We start from the raw sequence: 20,952 nt of genomic DNA, 5'->3' as shown, positions 1-20,952 counted from the left end.
TGTGTCCGCTGTGCCGTGCGTGTGATCATTGCTTGTACAGCCCTCTCGCAGTGTCCGGAGCAAGTATGGTGGGTCTGACACACCGGTGTCAATGTGTTCTTTTTTCCATTTCCAGGAGTGTAGGTTCCATCGCTACCACATCTCTCTCCATCAAGAGCTGCATAGGAACGATTATGAGAATCGTATTAACTCACGTACATGGGAATTAAGACAGGATACTCCAAATATATCACGTTTCTTGTTTAGTGTCGAAACCACATTCACCAATTATTGCCAGAAAAATCACCGAAACATGTAATATTGATCTCTTGGCAATCTCCGGAGGCTTCGTGAAGTGAAACGTCAGCGCTCATGGAGTGTAAACGTGTGGTGTGGGATAGTGAACCATCAGCTCATAAGCCTGTGTTTCATAGACGGAACACTGAACGTTTGCAAGTATGGCAGCCTCCTAACAGACCATTTGCAACGAATACTTGGAGACGTTCCTCTGTACACTGTGAGGAACCTGTGATACCAACATGAGGGCTGTCCAGCCCATACTGCACGAAGTACTACAGCATGTCTTCAGGAACTGTTTGCAGTTCGTTGGATTCGACGCAGAGGATCTGTCCCTTGGCTGGCCCACTCCAACCGTGCGACCGCTACGGTCGCAGGTTCGAATCCTGCCTCGGGCATGGATGTGTGTGATGTTCTTAGGTTAGTTAGGTTTAAGTAGTTCTAAGTTCTAGGGGACTGATGACCTCAGATGTTAAGTCCCATAGTGCTCAGAGCCATTTGAACCATTTGGCTCACTCCCCAGTTTGACACCTGTAGCCTTTTTCTGTGGGGAAATCTGAAAGACAGAGTCTACAAGGGCATACCAACTACAGCCAATGATTTGCATCAGTATATAATGCAATCTACTCAGACATATTCGCTGAAATACTAGCACATGTGAAACAGTCGTTCCATACCAGAATGGAAGCATGTATTGCCGCTGCCGGTGGTCAAATGGTTCAAATGGCTCTGAGCACTATGGGACTTAATATCTGAGGTCATCAGTCCACTAGAACTTAGAACTACTTAAACCTAACTAACTGAAGGACATCACACACATTCATGCCCGAGGCAGGATTCGAACCTGCGACGGTAGCAGTCGCGCGGTTCAGTACTGAAGCGCCTAGAACCGCTCGGCCAACTATGCTTGCGCCGGTGGTCATTTTGAACACAACACGTGCCGTTCGGTTGTCTCGTTACTGGTCAGAAACCACATAACTAATATGTGCACATTTGTTGTTCTTTAATGTGCGCTACCCAGGTACTGTACGAGTGACGGTGTGGGAAGTTTTGAAAATAAGGTATCTTGTGAAAGGCACGCACTAGAATCGTGCAATAACCTCCACTGAAATTCTAACTGACCCTACGTTCTGTATGTTAATGTCAATAGGCATTGTTACATTTAAAAAAATGTATGTTTGCTCAAGAACAACACATTATAAGTACTGCTACAATCTGTTGACTAACTAACAATACAAGCCTCTGATTACCAGTCCGTTCTGTGAAAACCGCACATCAGTAACAGTTGCAAATTTTACGTCATTCCCTCCATGTATATAAATGTGTGTGTGTGTGTGTGTGTGTGTGTGTGTGTGTGTGTGTGTGTGTGTGTGTATTTCTGTGTGTGAATGCCTTTTTCCTTCACATGTGGTTCGTCTACCAGCACTACTGCTACGTCTCGTTATCCATGTAAAGGACCGTTACAGAGTATCATAGTTTATGGATATGACAGGAAAAGTCATTCGAAGCAAAACATGAGTTCTGAAATGCGTATCTTAAGAACCATGAAAAATTCTTTACCTCCGATATTGTGAAACAAATCCCTTCTACGGAAAGCTCTTTGGTTTCCATATTTCGGGTGGAGGTAGTACGGAAAAAAGCTCTGGGAACATGGGTTCTAAATTGCATACCTTAGGAGCTATGAGTACATGTTCAGTACAAGAGATATGTTTTACAGCGGCGAAAATAAGAAAAGTGTTCGTAACTCTTAAGAAATGCACTTTAAAGCCCACGTTTACTAAAAAAAATTTTCTTGTTTTGGTCCATACTATCACCTTTTAAAATCTGGAAAGCGAAGGGTAAGACATTACCGTTGTAAAAAGAAAATTGAATTGCATAAAATACTTTAAAAAGCAGAAATTAACATTAAATTTTTTATCATGGGAAACTTAGTAATTAGATTCTTTCGATACTAGTATTCGTAAACATAGTATCTCTCTTTGTCTGTATCAATTATCTCTGTATCTGCTAGTATCAGTTTTTAAAATGTCTACATGTATACTGGGTGCACATTTATAAAACCGACAAACTGCAGGGACGGTTTCCTGACTGGAAATGGAAGAAGAAAGGTCTACGAACATGTGTCTGGAAATGCATCGTTGTCACGGTACGTGCGCTGACGAATGAAAGTTCGTCTGACAACGAGTGTGTGCTCCATGTGTTCCAGGCTGTGTGACTGACGCAGCGTTTTTTTTTTTTTTCACTCCATTTCCAACCAGGAATCCTTCCCTGCAGTTTGTCGGTTTTGTTAATGTTCACACATTATAACTTTTCTAGTAAGGTACAAAGAAGTTAAAAAGAGATACATGTATGAATATAAGTTCTGTATTAAATAAGAAGAAATTAACAAAAATGTATTGTAAATTTCTCTAAAAATTTATTAATATAAGAGCAACAAATGTTAGAAATGTACTGTAAAAATTTTGAAAAATCCATGTTAATAAACCAGAAATTAGTATCTTATATTCCTGTCATTATTTACAAAAGAACCTACACTCTGTTCCCAAATAATTCTTTCACTAGGCATACAGACTTCATATTACGAGTTCTTTGCATTTGCTGTAGTAGTAAAACAGAGGATGGTGTTTCCCACCATTTTAATTTGTCTGTTGGCCTAGAGATGAAAGACTGTAGGAGAGATGTTCCTACCTTCCTATTGGCCCAGAGCAGCAGGAGGAGGGTAATGTCGTCCTCAGTCCTAGAACCGGTACAGGGGACGGGTAACCTTCATTTTTATATGACACATTTGCCAAAGATGTATTGGCGGGGCATCAGGTTTCATGTTGACCTTGAATACGAATATACCACGTACTATTGCCTTACAAGTAGGGGCAGCAGAATGGGAGGTCACGTAAATGGTGCCGGCCGGAGTGGCCGAGCGGTTCTAGCCGCTATAGTCTGGAACCGCGCGGCCGCTACGGACGCAGGTTCGAATCCTCCCTCGGGCATGGCTGTGTGTGATGTCCTTAGGTTAGTTAGGTTTAAGTAGTTCTAAGTTCTAGTGGACTGATGACCTTAGAAGTTAAGTCCCATAGTGCTCAGAGCCATTTTTGAACGTAAATGGTATCAGGTTACAGGCTGACCTTGAATGTACCACATACTAATACATGAGACAGAGCGTGGTGTCAGATTACTCTGTGGCCTTGAATTTGGGTCTAGAACTCTCCTTCATATAATACTACTCTTGATTATTTGGTACCATTGGGATCTGTCTCAGTGTTTTTCAGCAAAGTATACTGTACGTTAACCACAATTTAGAGCAGTATGAATGGGTTTACAGATGAGGAATTGGGTACTATGCAATTCGTGTGTGAGTTCATGATGCTATGTAAGAGCAGCACAAAGACTTCATGCTGAACTGTTCTTGCAATGACGACAACCTCATCACCGTAGTTTTGCATGTTTACAAATTCTGTGTTTTGTATTGTACATTTTCTTGTCTACATATGCGTATCTGCAGTTCTGAAACTATTTTCACAGACACTGAGAAAGCTGGGTGGCAAATCATATAAATGGCCTTGATTTCCTAATACCATAATATACCCAAAAATCTACAAAATTAGGACAGTTGAGTACGTAGTTACCCTGTAGAATCGCTGGAAAGGTCTTCCACTACGCAGCAGGTTGTGTGCAGCTATGAAACCTCCTGACATATTAACAGTGTTCATTGACGGACATTGAACCTGGTGCCTTGGGATGCTCTAACTGAATGAACCCTCCACTCATGACTTGTGATCTGTATCCAGTTCTTTAACTCTTCCAGAAAATCTCTACTGCTCTCCAGTCTCCACGGAGAATCTCGTGCGTACCACGGTGGCTTAGGACGCCTAGGATATCAGTAAGAGCATTCTCCACCATACACAAGGATCCACATCGATTCCTGGTCTGGCAGGAATCCCTTAGAATGCATTGTCTGTATTGATACCAATTGGATGAGATGGCTACTGAAGTTTCTTCTTGTTTTGGAGTGGCTGATTTGTAAATTATGGTAAATCAAAGCAACTGTGGTCTACTTAGTAAATGACCTCTTATCATAATTTACCGCCGGCCGGAGTGGCCGAGCGGTTAAAGGCGCTACAGTCTGGAACCGCACGACCGCTACGGTCGCAGGTTCGAATCCTGCCTCGGGCATGGATGTGTGTGATGTCCTTAGGTTAGTTAGGTTTAAGTAGTTGTAAGTTCTAGGGGACTTATGACCACAGCAGTTGAGTCCCATAGTGCTCAGAGCCATTTGAACCATAATTTACCTCGTTGAGGAAATCTAAGTTCCATATTCCAGGATCCAGTCTACTGACTTAATATTTTTAAGTAAACATAGAGTAAACAAATTAAAGTTTTACTTACCACTGTTGTTCATGAGGCAAGGGAGGTCTCTGACGCCACACTGCCGAATATTTTCTGCAAGGTAAATACTTTCTTGTTAATTGCCATGTCACTTCTTTTGGAAACATACACATACGTACATGTAAGTACAGTAAATGTATTCGCAATTGCGAATATGGAAGACCATCAACATGTATGAATGTCTAAAGGTACATTGCATCGTAATTCGGAATAACAAAGGCGCTGCAGGATCGTATTTATCCGCCGACACCGGGCAAAAGACTTTAAAGTCGCCTGTACGGGAGTGTACAAAATGGATGCACGAATACACGCTGCAGACACATATAGAAGTTTGGGTCTGGGTGGGAGTTGTGCACAGACAGCCAAATGGTGCCAGCACGGTAGATCAGCGTGTTCGGTCAGAGGGTTAGCTGCTCTCTGTAATAAAAGACTGTTTGAATGGGTCAACGTGGAACTTGAACAAGCGTCGTGGGGCGTCCGCCCTGAACAAATGCAACGACCAATAACGAACAAAATAAGACAAAATAAAAAAAAACTGGTAAGGCGACCGCTCGCGAAGAGCGTGAAATCCGGGTTCGACTCCCGGTGCAGCGTAATTTTTCACTGTCGCCGTTTCATTCTGCAGCTGGTGGTTGTCCATATTCGCAGTTGCGAATACATTTAATGTATTGCATAACAGCTGTACTCGCCACAGTGCCTGTTCCTTTGGACTTATATGCTTGTTCAAAGATACATTGCGTCGTACTTCGCAATAACACAGGCACTGCAATATCGCATATATGTAAGTAGTACACCTGTGGGTGTTGTTGAAGAGCCTGTAGTGTTGCCAGATTATTCCCCGCCACTTTTATCTCATGACATCGTCGATGACATCGTGCAACATGAAAGAATTTCTAGCTCTGTGACATCGGCCAGGGACATTATTTTGAAACTGGCAGGATAGTGAAAAAATGGTGAAAAATAAATACAAGAAAATTGTGCTAAGGTGTACCCCCCACGCACCCCCACCCAAAATCCCATGAGTTCATTGTGGCAGTATGGTTGTTGCTTTAGGTATAAATTGGTATGAAATTAAAAAAAAGTAGATGGGACATAGTGACCAACGGCCTTGCCGCAGTGATAACACCGGTTCCCATCAGATCACCGAAGTTAAGCGCTGTCGAGCTGGGCTAGCACTTGGATGGATGACCATCCGATCTGCCGAGCGCTGTTGGCAAGTGGGGTGCACTCAGCCCTTGTGATGTAAACTGAGGAGTTACTTGATTGAGTAGTAACGGCTCCAGTCTCATCAACTGACATACGGCTGGGAGAGCGGTGCGCTGACAACATTCCCCTCCGTATCCACATCCAGTGACGCCTTTGAGCTGAGGATTACACGGCGGCCGGTCGGTACCGTTGGGCCTTCATGGCCTGTTCAGGCGGAGTTTGGTTTCTGGATGGGACAAAGTCCTGTTGGTGCGAAATTCAAAAATCCAAAATCTCAATCCTAGATGGTAGACCTGAGGATACTAGGACAGTCTGTAAGGTTTTAAGATTACCTCCTCTCTATGACGTCTGAATTCGATGCGGTGATCCAAGATGGCGATCTGGGCACAATACGACAGTCTGTATGACATAAGGATCCATGGTGATGATCGGCTATTCTGACTTCAGTATATTAGGACAGTCTGAATGATATCAAAATCGACGATGGTGATCTGAGCTGGCGATCCCAAAAGGCGACCTGCACATACTGGGACAGTCCACATGCCTGGCAGGCACATGGATCCAAGACAAAGGACCTGGGTAAACTGGGAAAGCTTGCATGGTTCTCAGATCACAAATCCTAAGTTGAAAATGGTGATAAATTAAGAAATCTTTGGTTTTACCGACGCCTATAGCTCACTCGCAAAATAGTTTAAGGGCACTTGCGCAGTATGTAAGTAATTTCCTCTCAGACCTCTGTCGCTGCAATTTAAACAGATCTGTTCCAAAGTTTGAAATTCAAGCGCTGACGCTTGTCAATTTCGTGTGTGGTAGAATAGGACCGGGAGAAGTTTATACTTTCGTCTTTATTAAACGGATACCACATGGGGGGGGGGGGGGGGGAGAGCCCATCACACTCCGCATGACTTAAGTTAAAACGGCTAGAAAATTGGAAAATTCAAGCAGCATTCATTGGCTTTAGGCCATGTTCAGAAACGCAAGCAACTTCAAAATGACCATACATCACGTAGCATCATATGATTTCACACGTCTCAGAGGGAAATTGAAAAATTAAGCTCACACCTTCTCTACAGGGAACTTGTGCAATGACTCAAAGGCCGAGGAAAAGAAAACACAATTTATTTTAATATTCACCACGAAATGTTAATGTGTGGCCGCTATTAAAGCAGCAGTGACCGGCCACGTTGACATGAAAACCACAGTTCTGTCAAACATATAAACCTTATGTACACACCCCATATCTACCAAACACATTCAGTACTAAACACATGTATACGTAATGCCAACTCGATCATCGAAAACTGCAAAAACACACATGTTCAGAAGAATGATATTTTTACGAGAATAATGCCTGTAACATAAGTGTATGTGGTATTTTTGTTTCAAATCAAGTTCTCACTTTTACTTTTAAAACACTTTATTTAAAATATACACATGTTGACTTTATTAAAACAGGCGCACGAAGACTGACTAATGCGCCTCAACACACACACATATATACACAAACATCTGTCACCACAATCGATATTTCTCGAACATACTCGATATCCGATATAAATGTATTACAATTCCAACACGCCTCCTTACATTTATATCGCGATGTTTAACATATTCCTAATTTTAATGAATTTTTCTTTACATAACGACTTTGAGAATATATCTGCAACATTTTCATTCGAATCTACTTTAACAATATCAATGAGTCCCTGTAAATAATACTCATGCACAAAATGGTAATGTACTTCTATATATTTTGAATTCTTTGTGAAATTACCAAACTTCGCTATATTTAATGCTCCTGAATTATCTTCATATATGACAATAGGTTTTTCAAATTTAACATTAAAAATGTCTAAAATATCATGTACAAGTTTCACCTCGCTTACAGCTTCAGACAATGCTACATATTCTGCAAAAGTTGAAGCCTTTGTGACACTCGCTTGTTTTCTTGACTTCCAAAATACAACATTACTAAATAATCTAATTACATAACCAGAAGTTGACTTTCTATCCACACTATCACCTGCCCAATCTGAATCCACAAAACAATCTAATATCTCAGCACCTTCATTCCTACAATAGTTTAATTTCAAATCTTTAGTTAAATATAAATATTTCAAAATTCTCAAAACATATTTAAAATGAGTACTACTGTAACAACCTTGGAATCTGCTCAAGTAATTCACACTATAGCTAATATCTGGTCTAGTACCCGAACTTATGTACAAGAGTGCACCTATCAAGTTTCTATATCTAACGTCATTACAATCTTTATACGCTGGTTCTAACTTTAAATTTACTTCCATTGGAGTTTTGTACAAGATCGAATCTTCAATTTTATATTTCGCAGCTAACGAAACAATGTATTTTTCTTGACTCAAACTCATAACTCTTGTTTCATAATCATAATTAATATCGATTCCAAGATATCTTTTTACCTCACCTAAATCTTTCATATTAAATCGCTTTGACAATAAGTTCTTAATCTTAACAATTTTTTCTTTTCTCACACAGCAAATGAGCAAATCGTCGACAAAAATAATCAAGTAAATCAAGACATCTCCATCTCTCAATACATAAAGACAATAATCATATTTACTCCTTTTAAAACCTAAACTTCTTAAAAACTCATCAAGACAATTGTACCAAGCTCGTGAGCTTTCTCGCAAACCATACAATGCTTTATACAATTTACAGACTCTACCCGTACCATCATCATATCCTCTTGGCTGCTTTACATAAACTTCAGATAAAACTTTACAATTTAGAAACGCAGTCTCTACGTCCATTTGTTCTATAACCAAACCTTCTTGACAACAGTATGACAACAAAATCTTTAATGTTTGCATATTGGTTACTGGAGAATAAATATCCTCAACGATTTCTTTTTGTTGAAACCCCCTGACAACTAATCTTGCTTTGTAAACACCCTCTGATTTCTTTGTGAAAACCCACTTTACATCAATGGCTTCTTTATCAACTGGTTTATCTACTAATTCCCATGTTTTGTTTTTGTTCAAACAATCAATTTCCTTATTCATCGCTTTTTCCCAATAATTTGATTCGGCACTGTTAATCGCCTCCTCAAAGCTTTCCGGACTATTTGCACTGCAAAAGTTTACATAAATAAAATTGCTGTAAACATAATCATTTAATATTTTTGGTTTTCTTTCTCTAGATGATCTCCTCAACTCAAGTACTTTCTCTGATTCATGATTATCAGAAAGCTTTTCATTTTTCTCAATTTCCTTCTGTTTTTCTATTAGTTCAGTTTCATTTTCTATACTTTCGTGTTCAGAATCACTAGAATATTCACTTACTAAATCATAATCTTTAAACCCAATACATTTAACACCACTTTCAACAATGTCCACATGTCTAGCAACAACTATCTTATTATTTATTAGCACTCTGTAGCCTACTTCACAATAACCCATTAAAACCCCCAAATCGGCTTTCCTATCCCATTTCGACTTTCTCAGTTGCTCAGGTACTCTTACAAAAACTCTACTCCCATACAACTTCAAATGATTAACATTAGGTTTTTTTCCCAGTAATATCTCATAAGGAGTTTTCTTTTCAATGGTGTTAGCTAAAGTTCTGTTTTTGAGGTATGCTGCTGCACAAACCACTTCAGGCCAAAATCTCTTGTCTACTCGCGCTTCGGCTAGCAGACACCGTGACATGTCCATGATGGATCTGTTATACCTTTCAGCAGTACCATTAAGCTCATGCACATAAGGTGGACAAGCATTCAATACAATTCCTTTTTGTCTCACAAATTCATAGACATTTTCATTTAAATATTCCTTCCCATTGTCACATCTTATCTTTTTAACAGTTTTCCCAGTGAGATTCTCAACTTCATTAATATACTCTACAAAACATTTGTATACTTGATCTTTAGATTTTATGGTGTAAACACGAGCTGCCTTACTGTAATCATCAATGAAAGAAAGAAAATATCTTTCCCCATGCATTCCAGTAGTTGAGTGAGGCCCATTTAGATCTGTGTGAACAATTTCTAAGATTTCTTTTGCTTTGGTTCTGTTATTTTTAAAAGGAACATTATGCATTTTGTTTTCAATACAGATTTTACATTTCATAAATTCTGATTCTAGTTCTGAAGGAACCCCATCTAACAATTGATGTTTACATAAAGTATTTAGATAATTGAAATTAACGTGTCCCAAAATGCGGTGCCATTTTTCCTTTGCTGTCATATTATTGTCTTTACTCATAACATTAACATTAACTTCTCCTTTATTAATAGTACTACTCATTTTATACAACCGACCCTCTTTCCATGCAATCGCAATCAATCCATTAGCTTTATCAAAAATTTTTGCATTATTCCCTACCGATACAATTTTGTGATTATCTGTAATTTTAGCATAACTGATCAAGTTTTTGTCTATGTCTTTTACAAAGAAAACATTTCGCATATTAATTGGAACCATTTGATCATAGACAGGAAAATTACTAATTACATTACCAACTTTAGTAGCTTGCAAAATTTTTCCATCAGCAATTTTTACATTTATAGGTTGTTTTAAAGTTATACTCTTAGAAAAATATTCCTCATTATTAATAACATGATCAGTACAGCCACTGTCTAATAACCAATTGATTTGAATTTGATTGTTATTACTTGACTCTACTGTTCTATTTTGACCTATCATAGAATTAACCTCTGTTATAAAACTACTCATACCATGATCACTCTGATGGTAACCTTGCTTGCTGTGATGCCGACCGCTGCTAAAACCATGCTGCTCTCCTCGACCACGTTGCCTGCTGCCATAACCTCCACGCTGCATGTTGCCGTAATATCCACGCTGTACATTGCTATAGCCTCCACGCTGCATATTTCCATTACCTCTGTCGCTGCTTTGAAAATGTACTCCACGATGCCATGTGCCTCTGTTACTTGTTCTTCCCTGGTTACAATCACGTTTGAAGTGACCTGCTTTGCCGCATCGATAACATACTTGCTCCTGATTTCTTGAATTCAATTTTCTTTCTGTGTGAAATGCATTTGATTTTACCTCTTCATTTCCAGTTTTTGCATTCAATAATTGAATCTTACTTTTAACGTATTCAACTGTCTGGTCCTCTTCCTTCAAGACGTCCACTAAGTCCCCAATATAGCTCATTGACTCTGGTAACGTTCGCAGCATATAATTTAACTTCTCCTTTTCCGTTACTTTAGCGCCTGCAGATTTCAGCTCATTTACAGTTTTTTCAAATGCACTGAAAAATGTCCCCGTATCACTGTAATCACTTAACCTCAATTTGTCCAACTTGTTTCTGCATAATATTTGAAGGGCTGTAGACTCTTTCGAATATAATTCATCAAATTTCTTCATGATCTCGAAAGCACTTTCTCTGTCACTCACGAATTCTAGTTGCTTATTTGTGATTGCACCATAAATATAGTTGATAGCCTTCAAGTCCTCTTCATCCCACGTTTCGTTGTCTGAACTCACTTTTGCCCTCGTAGTCACTGTATGGCATTTCTTCATTTTAAGGTACATGATTATCCGCTGCTTCCAGTTCCCATAGTCTTCGCCATCAAATACAGGAATAGTTATATCAGCCATGTCGAACTTTCTGAATAACACGCGACGGCCACAATATAATATTTAACTTCTACTTTTCTTTTCAACAACCACGCTCTGCTACCATGTTTCAAATCAAGTTCTCACTTTTACTTTTAAAACACTTTATTTAAAATATACACATGTTGACTTTATTAAAACAGGCGCACGAAGACTGACTAATGCGCCTCAACACACACACATATATACACAAACATCTGTCACCACAATCGATATTTCTCGAACATACTCGATATCCGATATAAATGTATTACAATTCCAACAATTTTAACAGGAAAAACTAATCAACAGTGCTAGGCGCAAGATTAACGCGTCTCCAGTAGTATGAAAAGCGTAGCAGTGTAGGCCAGAACGGTACATTGACACACAATAACGTGGCCTGTTCGTAAACGGGACTAATGACCTCAGCAGTCGAGTCCCATAGTGCTCAGAGCCATTTTGTTCGTAAACGTCTGAGTGACGCGTATGCAACCGGACAAGATGCTCATAGAGGCACATCTCAAGGCTCACCAGTGAGGCCACCCATCACAACACAAACTGTAAAATGCTGGCATTACTCGTAATCACTCTGGACGCATTGTTATTAGTTAGCCGGCCGGAGTGGCCGAGCGGTTCTAGGCGCTACAGTCTGGAACCGCGCCACCGCTACGGTCGCAGGTTCGAATCCTGCCTCGGGCATGGATGTGTGTGATGTCCTTAGGTTAGTTAGGTTTAAGTAGTTCAAAGTTCTAGGGGACTGATGACCACAGCAGTTAAGTCCCATAGTGCTCAGAGCCATTTGAACCATTTTGTTATTAGTTACACGGACGTTAGCAACGCCTATGAGATTAAGAGTGTACAAAAGCTATGACCCATGTACAATTTGTAACGAGTACAGAGATACTACAGTCCGTTTCTTTCCCTTTCTCTTTTGCAATGAAAATTCTCGGAGAATTTGATGTTCAATGTGGCAGTTCTATTATCTACTGTCACGGACATGCAGTTTCTAACGATGCAATAAAATGAGAACAAGACATTGAAGCAATTCAGAGGTCTGTGAATGCTCTTTTCATGAAACAGTATAGTGAAAGTTTAGAGAACCAACATTCACAACAGGTTGCAAAACGATTTACAACAACGACGTATATCTCACGTAAGGACCTCCAAGAAATGTTCAAATGGTTCAAATGGCTCTGAGCGCTATGGGACTTAACTGCTGTGGTCATCAGTCCCCTAGAACTTAAACCTAACTAACCTAAGGACATCACACACATCCATGCCCGAGGCAGGATTCGAACCTGTGACCGTAGCGGCAAGAAATGTGAAATTAGGGATCATAAGGAAGCACATAGTCGGTTTATTCGACTGGCTGATTCTTTTTACACAAAGTCTAACGCCAAAATCCCATAGACAGTCAACGTTTGCGATAAGGACGTATAGTTGCGTGCATTAACCGCAAGTGAGTTCATGAAAAAATGGGAAAACTTGTTAAGAGCGTGTTGGTCCACCTTCTTTTTCTTTGTTACATGAAATGGACAAGCTCTTGATAGGGTGAAAGGAAGTGAAACGTAATTTCTGAATCGACAGACGATTCAACATTATTAATGAGTGAAACATGTTGTTGTTGTGGTCTTCAGTCCTGAGACTGGTTTGATGCAGCTCTCCGTGCTACTCTATCCTGTGCAAGCTTCTTCATCTCCCAGTACCTACTGCAACCTACATCCTTCTGAATCTGCTTAGTGTATTGATCTCTTGGTCTCCCTCTACGATTTTTACCCTCCACGCTGCCCTCCAATGCTAAATTTGTGATCCCTCGATGCCTCAGAACATGTCCTACCAACCGATCCCTTCTTCTAGTCAAGTTGTGCAACAAACTTCTCTTCTCCCCAATCCTATTCAATACCTCCTCATTAGTTACGTGATCTACCCACCTTATCTTCAGCATTCTTCTGTAGCACCACATTTCGAAAGCTTCTATTCTCTTCTTGTCCAAACTAGTCATCGTCCATGTCTCACTTCCATACATGGCTACACTCCATACAAATACTTTCAGAAACGACTTCCTGACACCTAAATCTATATTGGATGTTAACAAATTTCTCTTCTTCAGAAACGCTTTCCTTGCCATTGCCAGTCTACATTTTATATCCTCTCTACTTCGACCATCATCGGTTATTTTACTCCCTAAATAGCAAAACTCCTTTACTACTTTAAGTGTCTCATTTCCTAATCTAATTCCCTCAGCATCACCCGACTTAATTTAACTACATTCCATTATCCTCGTTTTGCTTTTGTTGATGTTCATCTTATATCCTCCTTTCAAGACACTGTCCATTCCGTTCAACTGCTCTTCCAAGTCCTTTGCTGTGTCTTACAGAATTACAATGTCATCGGCGAACCTCAAAGTTTTTACTTCTTCTCCATGAATTTTAATACCTACTCCGAATTTGTCTTTTGTTTCCATTACTGCTTGCTCAATATACAGATTGAATAACATCGGGGAGAGGCTACAACCCTGTCTCACTCCTTTCCCAACCACTGCTTCCCTTTCATGCCCCTCGACTCTTATAACTGCCATCTGGTTTCTGTACAAATTGTAAATAGCCTTTCGCTCCCTGTATTTTACCCCTGCCACCTTCAGAATTTGAAAGAGAGTATTCCAGTCAACATTGTCAAAAGCTTTCTCTAAGTCTACAAATGCTAGAAATGTAGGTTTGCCTTTTCTTAATCTTTCTTCCAAGATAAGTCGTAAGGTCAGTATTGCCTCACGTGTTCCAACATTTCTACGGAATCCAAACTGATCTTCCCCGAGGTCGGCTTCTACCAGTTTTTCCATTCGTCTGTAAAGAATTCGCGTTAGTATTTTGCAGCTGTGACTTATTAAACTGATAGTTCGGTAACTTTCACATCTGTCAACACCTGCTTTCTTTGGGATTGGAATTATTATATTCTTCTTAAAGTCTGAGGGAGTGAAACATATTGAGATGAAAATGTTTTCTGTTGAATACGATGAAATGGACACAAAGTGAGCAACAATACGCCCAGGCGGGGCATAAGGCTTCGTGTGGTGCGGTCACCAAGTGTACAGGAGTGGGTATTCGGCTCCGAAAGCCTACACTGATGATGTTTCGCTGAATGGTTCGCACGCTGACACTTGTTGATGGCCCAGCACTGAAATCTGCAACAATTTGCAGAAGGATTGCACTTCTGTCACGTTGAACGATTCTCTTCAGTCGTCGTTGGTCCCGTTCTTACAGGATCTTTCTCCGGCCGCAGCGATGTCGGAAATTTGATGTTTTAACGCATTCCCGATATTCACGGTATACTCGTAAAATTGTCGTATGGGAAATCCCCACTTCATCGCTACCGCAGAGATGCTGTGTGGCATCGCTCGTGCGCCGACTATAACACCACGTTCAAAGTTTTGATAACCTGCCATTGTAGCAGCAGTAACCGATCTAACAACTGCCTCAGACTCATGTTGTCTTATATAGGCGTTGCCGACCGCAGCGCCGTATTCTGTCTATTTACATATCTCTGTATTTCAATACGCATGCTTATACCAGTTTCTTTGGCGCTTGAGTGTAAAACCTCTAACATTTCCAGTGGACAAAGGAGTGGTAACAAAGGAGGAAACCAAAGGTGTACATTATTTGTGATTTGTTCTGACTTTTGTAATCGTTTGATGTGGTTGTAAAAGCCACTTTTCAAGAAATAATTATGTGTAATGATTATCTTGGCTTCACCTAGTTCAGAACATTCCTTTTGTGCTGTTTGTTTATCATGTAGCCATGCCTGGCGGTAGGATCACGTAGACAATCAGATTTATTAATTTTCTTTCTTTTTATTTGATGTCAGCATCCTATGTCACCCGTTATACATAACTGAATCACAGTTATATCTGTGATGTGTGTATCTGTGGTTGATTAAAAGTGCATGTGTGATCGTAGGATCAAAATAACTTTCTTGGTTCTCATAGTAGAAGTGTGGAAATGCCACTGAATTTTAGCCTCAAGGCCGGCTTGCGACATAACTGGTGAGACAACAGTTTATCCCGCTCTTTTTAGAGGTTCGTCTTCCGATGGGTCAGTCTGGTCTGTGGATGAACTGTGGAATTTAACATTGAACTCATGTTAATATTTTGTAAAGAAAACGGATGGTTGGTCAGAGAAATGGGAGCAGTTTCCTTGAACAACATGAATGGCTACCAGCCAGTTTCAGTGGCAACCGCTAGGTATTTATTGATTGGCGACTCCATGTTGTCTTGTGCCCTACGACCAGATAACAGGTATACTTGAAAAAAGAGACAGCATTGGTCGTATATTTTTTACTATCGCAAAATCGATTTTCTGTCACTGAGTGACCATCTTCAGTGCTATATTGTATAACTTAAATTAGGATGCACTGTTGTCACTAAGCTTACGGCAATCACATAGACTGACTATGTCTATGTGATTGCCGTAAGCTTAGTGACAACAGTGCATCCTAATTTAAGTTATACAATATAGCACTGAAGACGGTCACTCAGTGACAGAAAATCGATTTTGCGATAGTAAAAAATATACGACCAATGCTGTCTCTTTTTTCAAGTATACCCGCTAGGTATTTGTTATAAATATTAGGCTTTGCTTTGCTTTGTGAAATTACACTACTGGCCATTAAAATTGCTACACCACGAAGATGACTTTCTACAGACGCGAAATTTAATCGACAGGAAGAAGACGCTGTGATATGAAAATGATTAGCTTTTCAGAGCATTCATACAAGGTTGGCGCCGGTGGCGACACCTACAACGTGCTGACATGAGGAAAGTTTCCAACAGATTTCTCATACACAAATAGCAGTTGACCGGCGTTGCCTCGTGAAACGTTGTTGTGATGCCTCGTGTAAGGAGGAGAAATGCGTACCATCACGTTTACGACTTTGATAAAGGTCGGATTGTAGCCTATCGCGATTGCGGTTTATCGTATCGCGACATTGCTGCTCGCGTCCACAGCGGTAGTGTTCTCGCTTCCCGCGCACGGGGTCCGGGGTTCGATTCCCGGCGGGGTCAGGGATTTTCTCTGCCTCGTGATGACTGGGTGTTGTGTGTTCATCATCATTTCATCATCATTGACACATGCAAGTCGCCGAAGTGGCGTGAACTAAAAAGAACTTGCAATCCGACGGCCGAACTTCCCCACATGGGGCCTCCCGGCCAACAATGCCATATGCACATTTCATTTCATTTCATTGCTGCTCGCGTTGGTCGAGATCCAATGACTGTTAGCAGAATATGGAATTTGTGGGTTCAGGAGGGCAATACGGAACGCCGTGCTGGATCCCAATGGCATCGTGTCACTAGCAGTCGAGATGACAGGCAACTTATCTGCATGGCTTTAAGGGATCGTGCAGCCACGTCTCCCCCCTGAGTCAACAGATGGGGACGTTTGCAAGACAACAACCATTTGCACGAACAGTTCCACGACGTTTGCAGCAGCATTGACTATCAGCTCGGAGACCATGGCTGCGGTTACCCTTGACGCTGCATCACAGACAGGAGCGCCTGCGATGGTGTACTCAACGACGAACCTGGGTGCACGAATGGCAAAACGTCAATTTTTCGGTTGAATCCAGGTTCTGTTTACAGCATCATGATGGTCACATCCGTGTTTGGCGACATCGCTGTGAACGCACATTGGAAGTTCGTCATCGGCATACTGGCGTGTCACCCGGCGTGATGGTATGGGGTGCCTTCGGTTACACGTCTCGGTCACCTCTTGTTCGCATTGAGGCACTTTGAACAGTGGACGTTACATTTCAGATGTGTTACGACCCGTCGCTCCATCCTTCATTCGATCCCTGCGATACCCTACATTTAAGCAGGATAATACACGACCGCATGTTGCAGGTCCTGTACGGGCCTTTCTTGATACAGAAAATGTTCGACTGCTGCCCTGGCCAGCACATTCTCCATATCTCTCACCAATTGAAAACGTCTGGTCAATGGTGGCCCAGCAACTGGCTCGTCACAATACGCCAGTCACAACTCTTGATGAACTGTAGTATCGTGTTGAAGCTGCATGGGCAGCTGTGCCTGTACACGCCATCCAAGCTCTGTTTGACTCAATGCCCAGGCGTATGAAGGCCGTTATTACGGCCAGAGGTACTGATTTCTGGGTACTGATTTCTCAGGATGCGTGAAAATGTAATCACATGTCAATTCTAGTATAATATATTTGTGTAATGAATACCCGTTTATCACCTGCATTTCGTTTTGGTGTAGCAATTTTATTGTCCAGTAGTTTACCTTCAAGTGACTCTCTATCACAGCTTCTTAATCATTACGATTCTGAAGAATTTTGTGTGTTTCGTTTTATTTGCACTGTTACAATAATAATTAAAAATTTTGTTGTGGACCACTATGGTTAAGATTTCCCCCTGGGTTCTCATGAGCTTGTCAGTGTACATAAAAAAACAGTGATATAATACAATAACAACCAATGCAACGCGATTTCTCTTATCGGTACTGGTGTAACGGCTGGCATGTACCCCAGGGACCTTGCATGAAAGAATTATTTGTGATGGTTAACCTGGCCTGACCTACTTCAGCAAACTGCTTTTCTGTGAATTGCTTTTCATGTAGCACTCTATACGGCATACAATGTTCCCCATCATCTATAACGGTTACCTCTGTGATGTACCAAGTGCATGTGCAACCGTAAAATTAGAGCAGCTTTGGGGTTTTCATTTCAGAAGTGTGGAAATATCATTTGGTATTAAGCCCCGAACTTGTGACGTGTCTGGTTGTGACAACAGTTTGTTCCGTTCTTTTAAAAATTCGTCTTGTAACTGGGTAGTCAGATCAGTGTGTGAACTGTGGAATTATCCTCAGACTGCTTGTTCAAAAATCATACTGTGTACTGATCGGGGTCGTGAGCAATTGCCACTGACATTTTTGGCAGAAGCGTTTGGTATTATGAAGTTGTTTTTCATGATGACTGACCATCTTCCACGCTTACTCAGGGCTGTCGAACCAGACCATAACATCTCGGAAGTTGTAGATAAAAATTTTTGTGGTCAGTTACTAGTCGTCTGTCGGTATGGTTAGTTACACGTGCTGCTACCTAGGAAAAACAATTTAGTAGTCGTCTGTCGGTATGGTTAGTTACACGTGCCTCTACCTAGGAAAAACAATTAGTTTGGATTCTAGTTAGACGTTCCGATTAAGAATCTAGTTAATCTGTGAAGTAATTAAATTCTGTTATGAAATGAATTGCGTGTGTTTTGACGTTAACGATTTTCAGTTAGTCTTTGTAAGGGTGACATATTTTCATTATCCATCTGCGATAGGATCTTAACAGTGTGCTGTACAAATTTTCTCAGACAGCATGAACAGTTAACTTACTGTCAAGATTTGACGGTAACCACTCAGAATTTGTGATGATTATTAGGAATTTCGTTGCTTGGTGAACTTATCTTGCAGTGATTTCGCTTCCCAGGTGTAGCGAGTGTTTGAATTTTAATGTATTCACAAGAGCAGTCGTGTTAGAGTATATTTCGGTAGCTTTTCGTCGACGTGCATTACACCACTCCCTTAAACCTCCCGCTATTGGCCGGCCGGTGTGGCCATGCGGTTCTAAGCGCGTCAGTTTGGAACCGCGTGACCGCTACGGTCGCAGGTTCGAATCCTGCCTCGGGCATGGATGTGTGTGATGTCCTTAGGTTAGTTAGGTTTAAGTAGTTCTAAGTTCTAGGGGACTGATGACCTCCGTAGTTAAGTCCCATAGTGCTCAGAACCATTTGAACCATTTGAACCTCCCGCTATTTGTGAGAATAGCTGACCTACTTCAGAAATACTCTTTTAAATTGTTACTGAAATTCATTCTGTAATCAGTCGTGATGAAGTCGGTTAGTCATATTCGGTAGCATATTGTAGGTAAACCATAGTGCCAAATTTCAGTATATTCTCTTACCGACTCCAGTTGATATTGCACTTAGTGTAACAAACCAAGACAGTGGCATTTTTTGATCCCAATAAAAAGTACAGTAGCTTCATAAAGTCCATTAATTATGTCTTAAGATGTGGCTGTATTTTCAATAGTACTAAGGTTCACATTTAAAGAGAAGAAGATTGTTCACAGCAACAATTGAAAGGGCAATGACATCTTTCATTTGGCAACGCCTTCCACTTTTTTTTTCACTGCAGTTCTGATTAGTCTTTATATTCGGTGAAATGTCTAAAATAGAAAATGTTTCTTGTAGGCGTCACACAATTCTGACTTGCATAAAACAAAATTGTAACTGTTGTTCTACAGTTTTGTGGTTGTATTTATCTTACGTGTTTTGGGGCCTTTCTTTCCGGCAGTCAGTGAAGGTATATTTTTCAATATGGAAGAGAAACCTTAGAGCCTGTTGATAGAATCATTATTATCATACACACTTTTCATGCATAGTGCGTTATGATGTTTTAACTCTTCAATTTTCTCTCATGTACACTGAAATATCAAACATTTTACGTCAACCATTGACCTTCTAAGACTGTGTTGGAACTCTCATACCAGTGCAAGCAGTTTCACTAGCTAATAACAGTGTTTTTTAAAACTGCCATGACTGAAGATCTCCCAGTGCTGGGCCGAAGTGTTTCTGCAGGTGAGGCTTTAAATGTTTCCTTTCAGAGACAGGAAGAGTAATGCCTTTTATCACCGTATGATGTGTCACTTGAGCCGGGGATTCACTTCGTTTGCAAAGACTTTTGTACTTTCTAATATCATTCCTATAAAATACCTCACCTTTTACACAGAGAGATTTTTTGTGCCTTGTCCGTTTTCTTCATACCAATTCTTTTGGTCATAGCTAATGGAAAATGTTATTGAAAAGAATGTTAGAACACATTAGCAACTTTAATTTTCAGTCATGCTATTTAAAAGCCACAATCAGATGCAAAAGAGTGCTATTATTATATAACATCTGTTAATAATCATCAGGACCTTTAGTATGTCATATGTCATAAATCCTTCATCAGTTCTGGACATAGAAAAGAGTGGTCTACAATCGGGAAAATTGTCTTTATTCATTGTTCTAATCTCCAGTTTAATGTTTATCTTGTTCTCTTTCTCACACTTGATCTGGGAGTTTCATCTATAGATGTTTCCATTTCGTAGCACAAGGTATGAAAGTCAAAATTTCAGTTCACCATTCGGAACAATATACACGTTATTCTAGGCAGCAATGAAAAATTCTAAGCTCACAGGAAACAGGATTGGTTTCGCACCTATAATGGTAAGAGGCCTGCGATTACGCAAAAAGATTGGTGTTGCCATCGTACAGATGAAATATTACGACTTTAAAGACTACACAGTGTATCGGATATTTTGCCTACTGATATGGTCGAAATATGACGTGATCTAACAACACAAGATTTTAGACAAAAAATGGGCGACATGAAGATTGTTGCTCATCCATAACATGGTCGGTTATGAATTTACTGCTTGCGAGACTTGGCCCG

The 20,952-nt window shown here is 40.5% G+C and overlaps 1 pseudogene; it reads left to right on the top strand.

Annotated features, from left to right (window-relative positions):
* The first annotated feature begins 5,757 nt into the window (after positions 1-5,757).
* On the top strand, positions 5,758-5,875 carry LOC126185891 (5S ribosomal RNA; annotated as a pseudogene).
* Positions 5,876-20,952: the final 15,077 nt, after the last annotated feature.

Source organism: Schistocerca cancellata, chromosome 4 (genome assembly GCF_023864275.1).
Source record: "Schistocerca cancellata isolate TAMUIC-IGC-003103 chromosome 4, iqSchCanc2.1, whole genome shotgun sequence".
Classification (NCBI taxonomy): Eukaryota; Metazoa; Arthropoda; class Insecta; order Orthoptera; family Acrididae; genus Schistocerca; species Schistocerca cancellata.
This window is presented reverse-complemented; position numbering and strand designations above follow the sequence as displayed.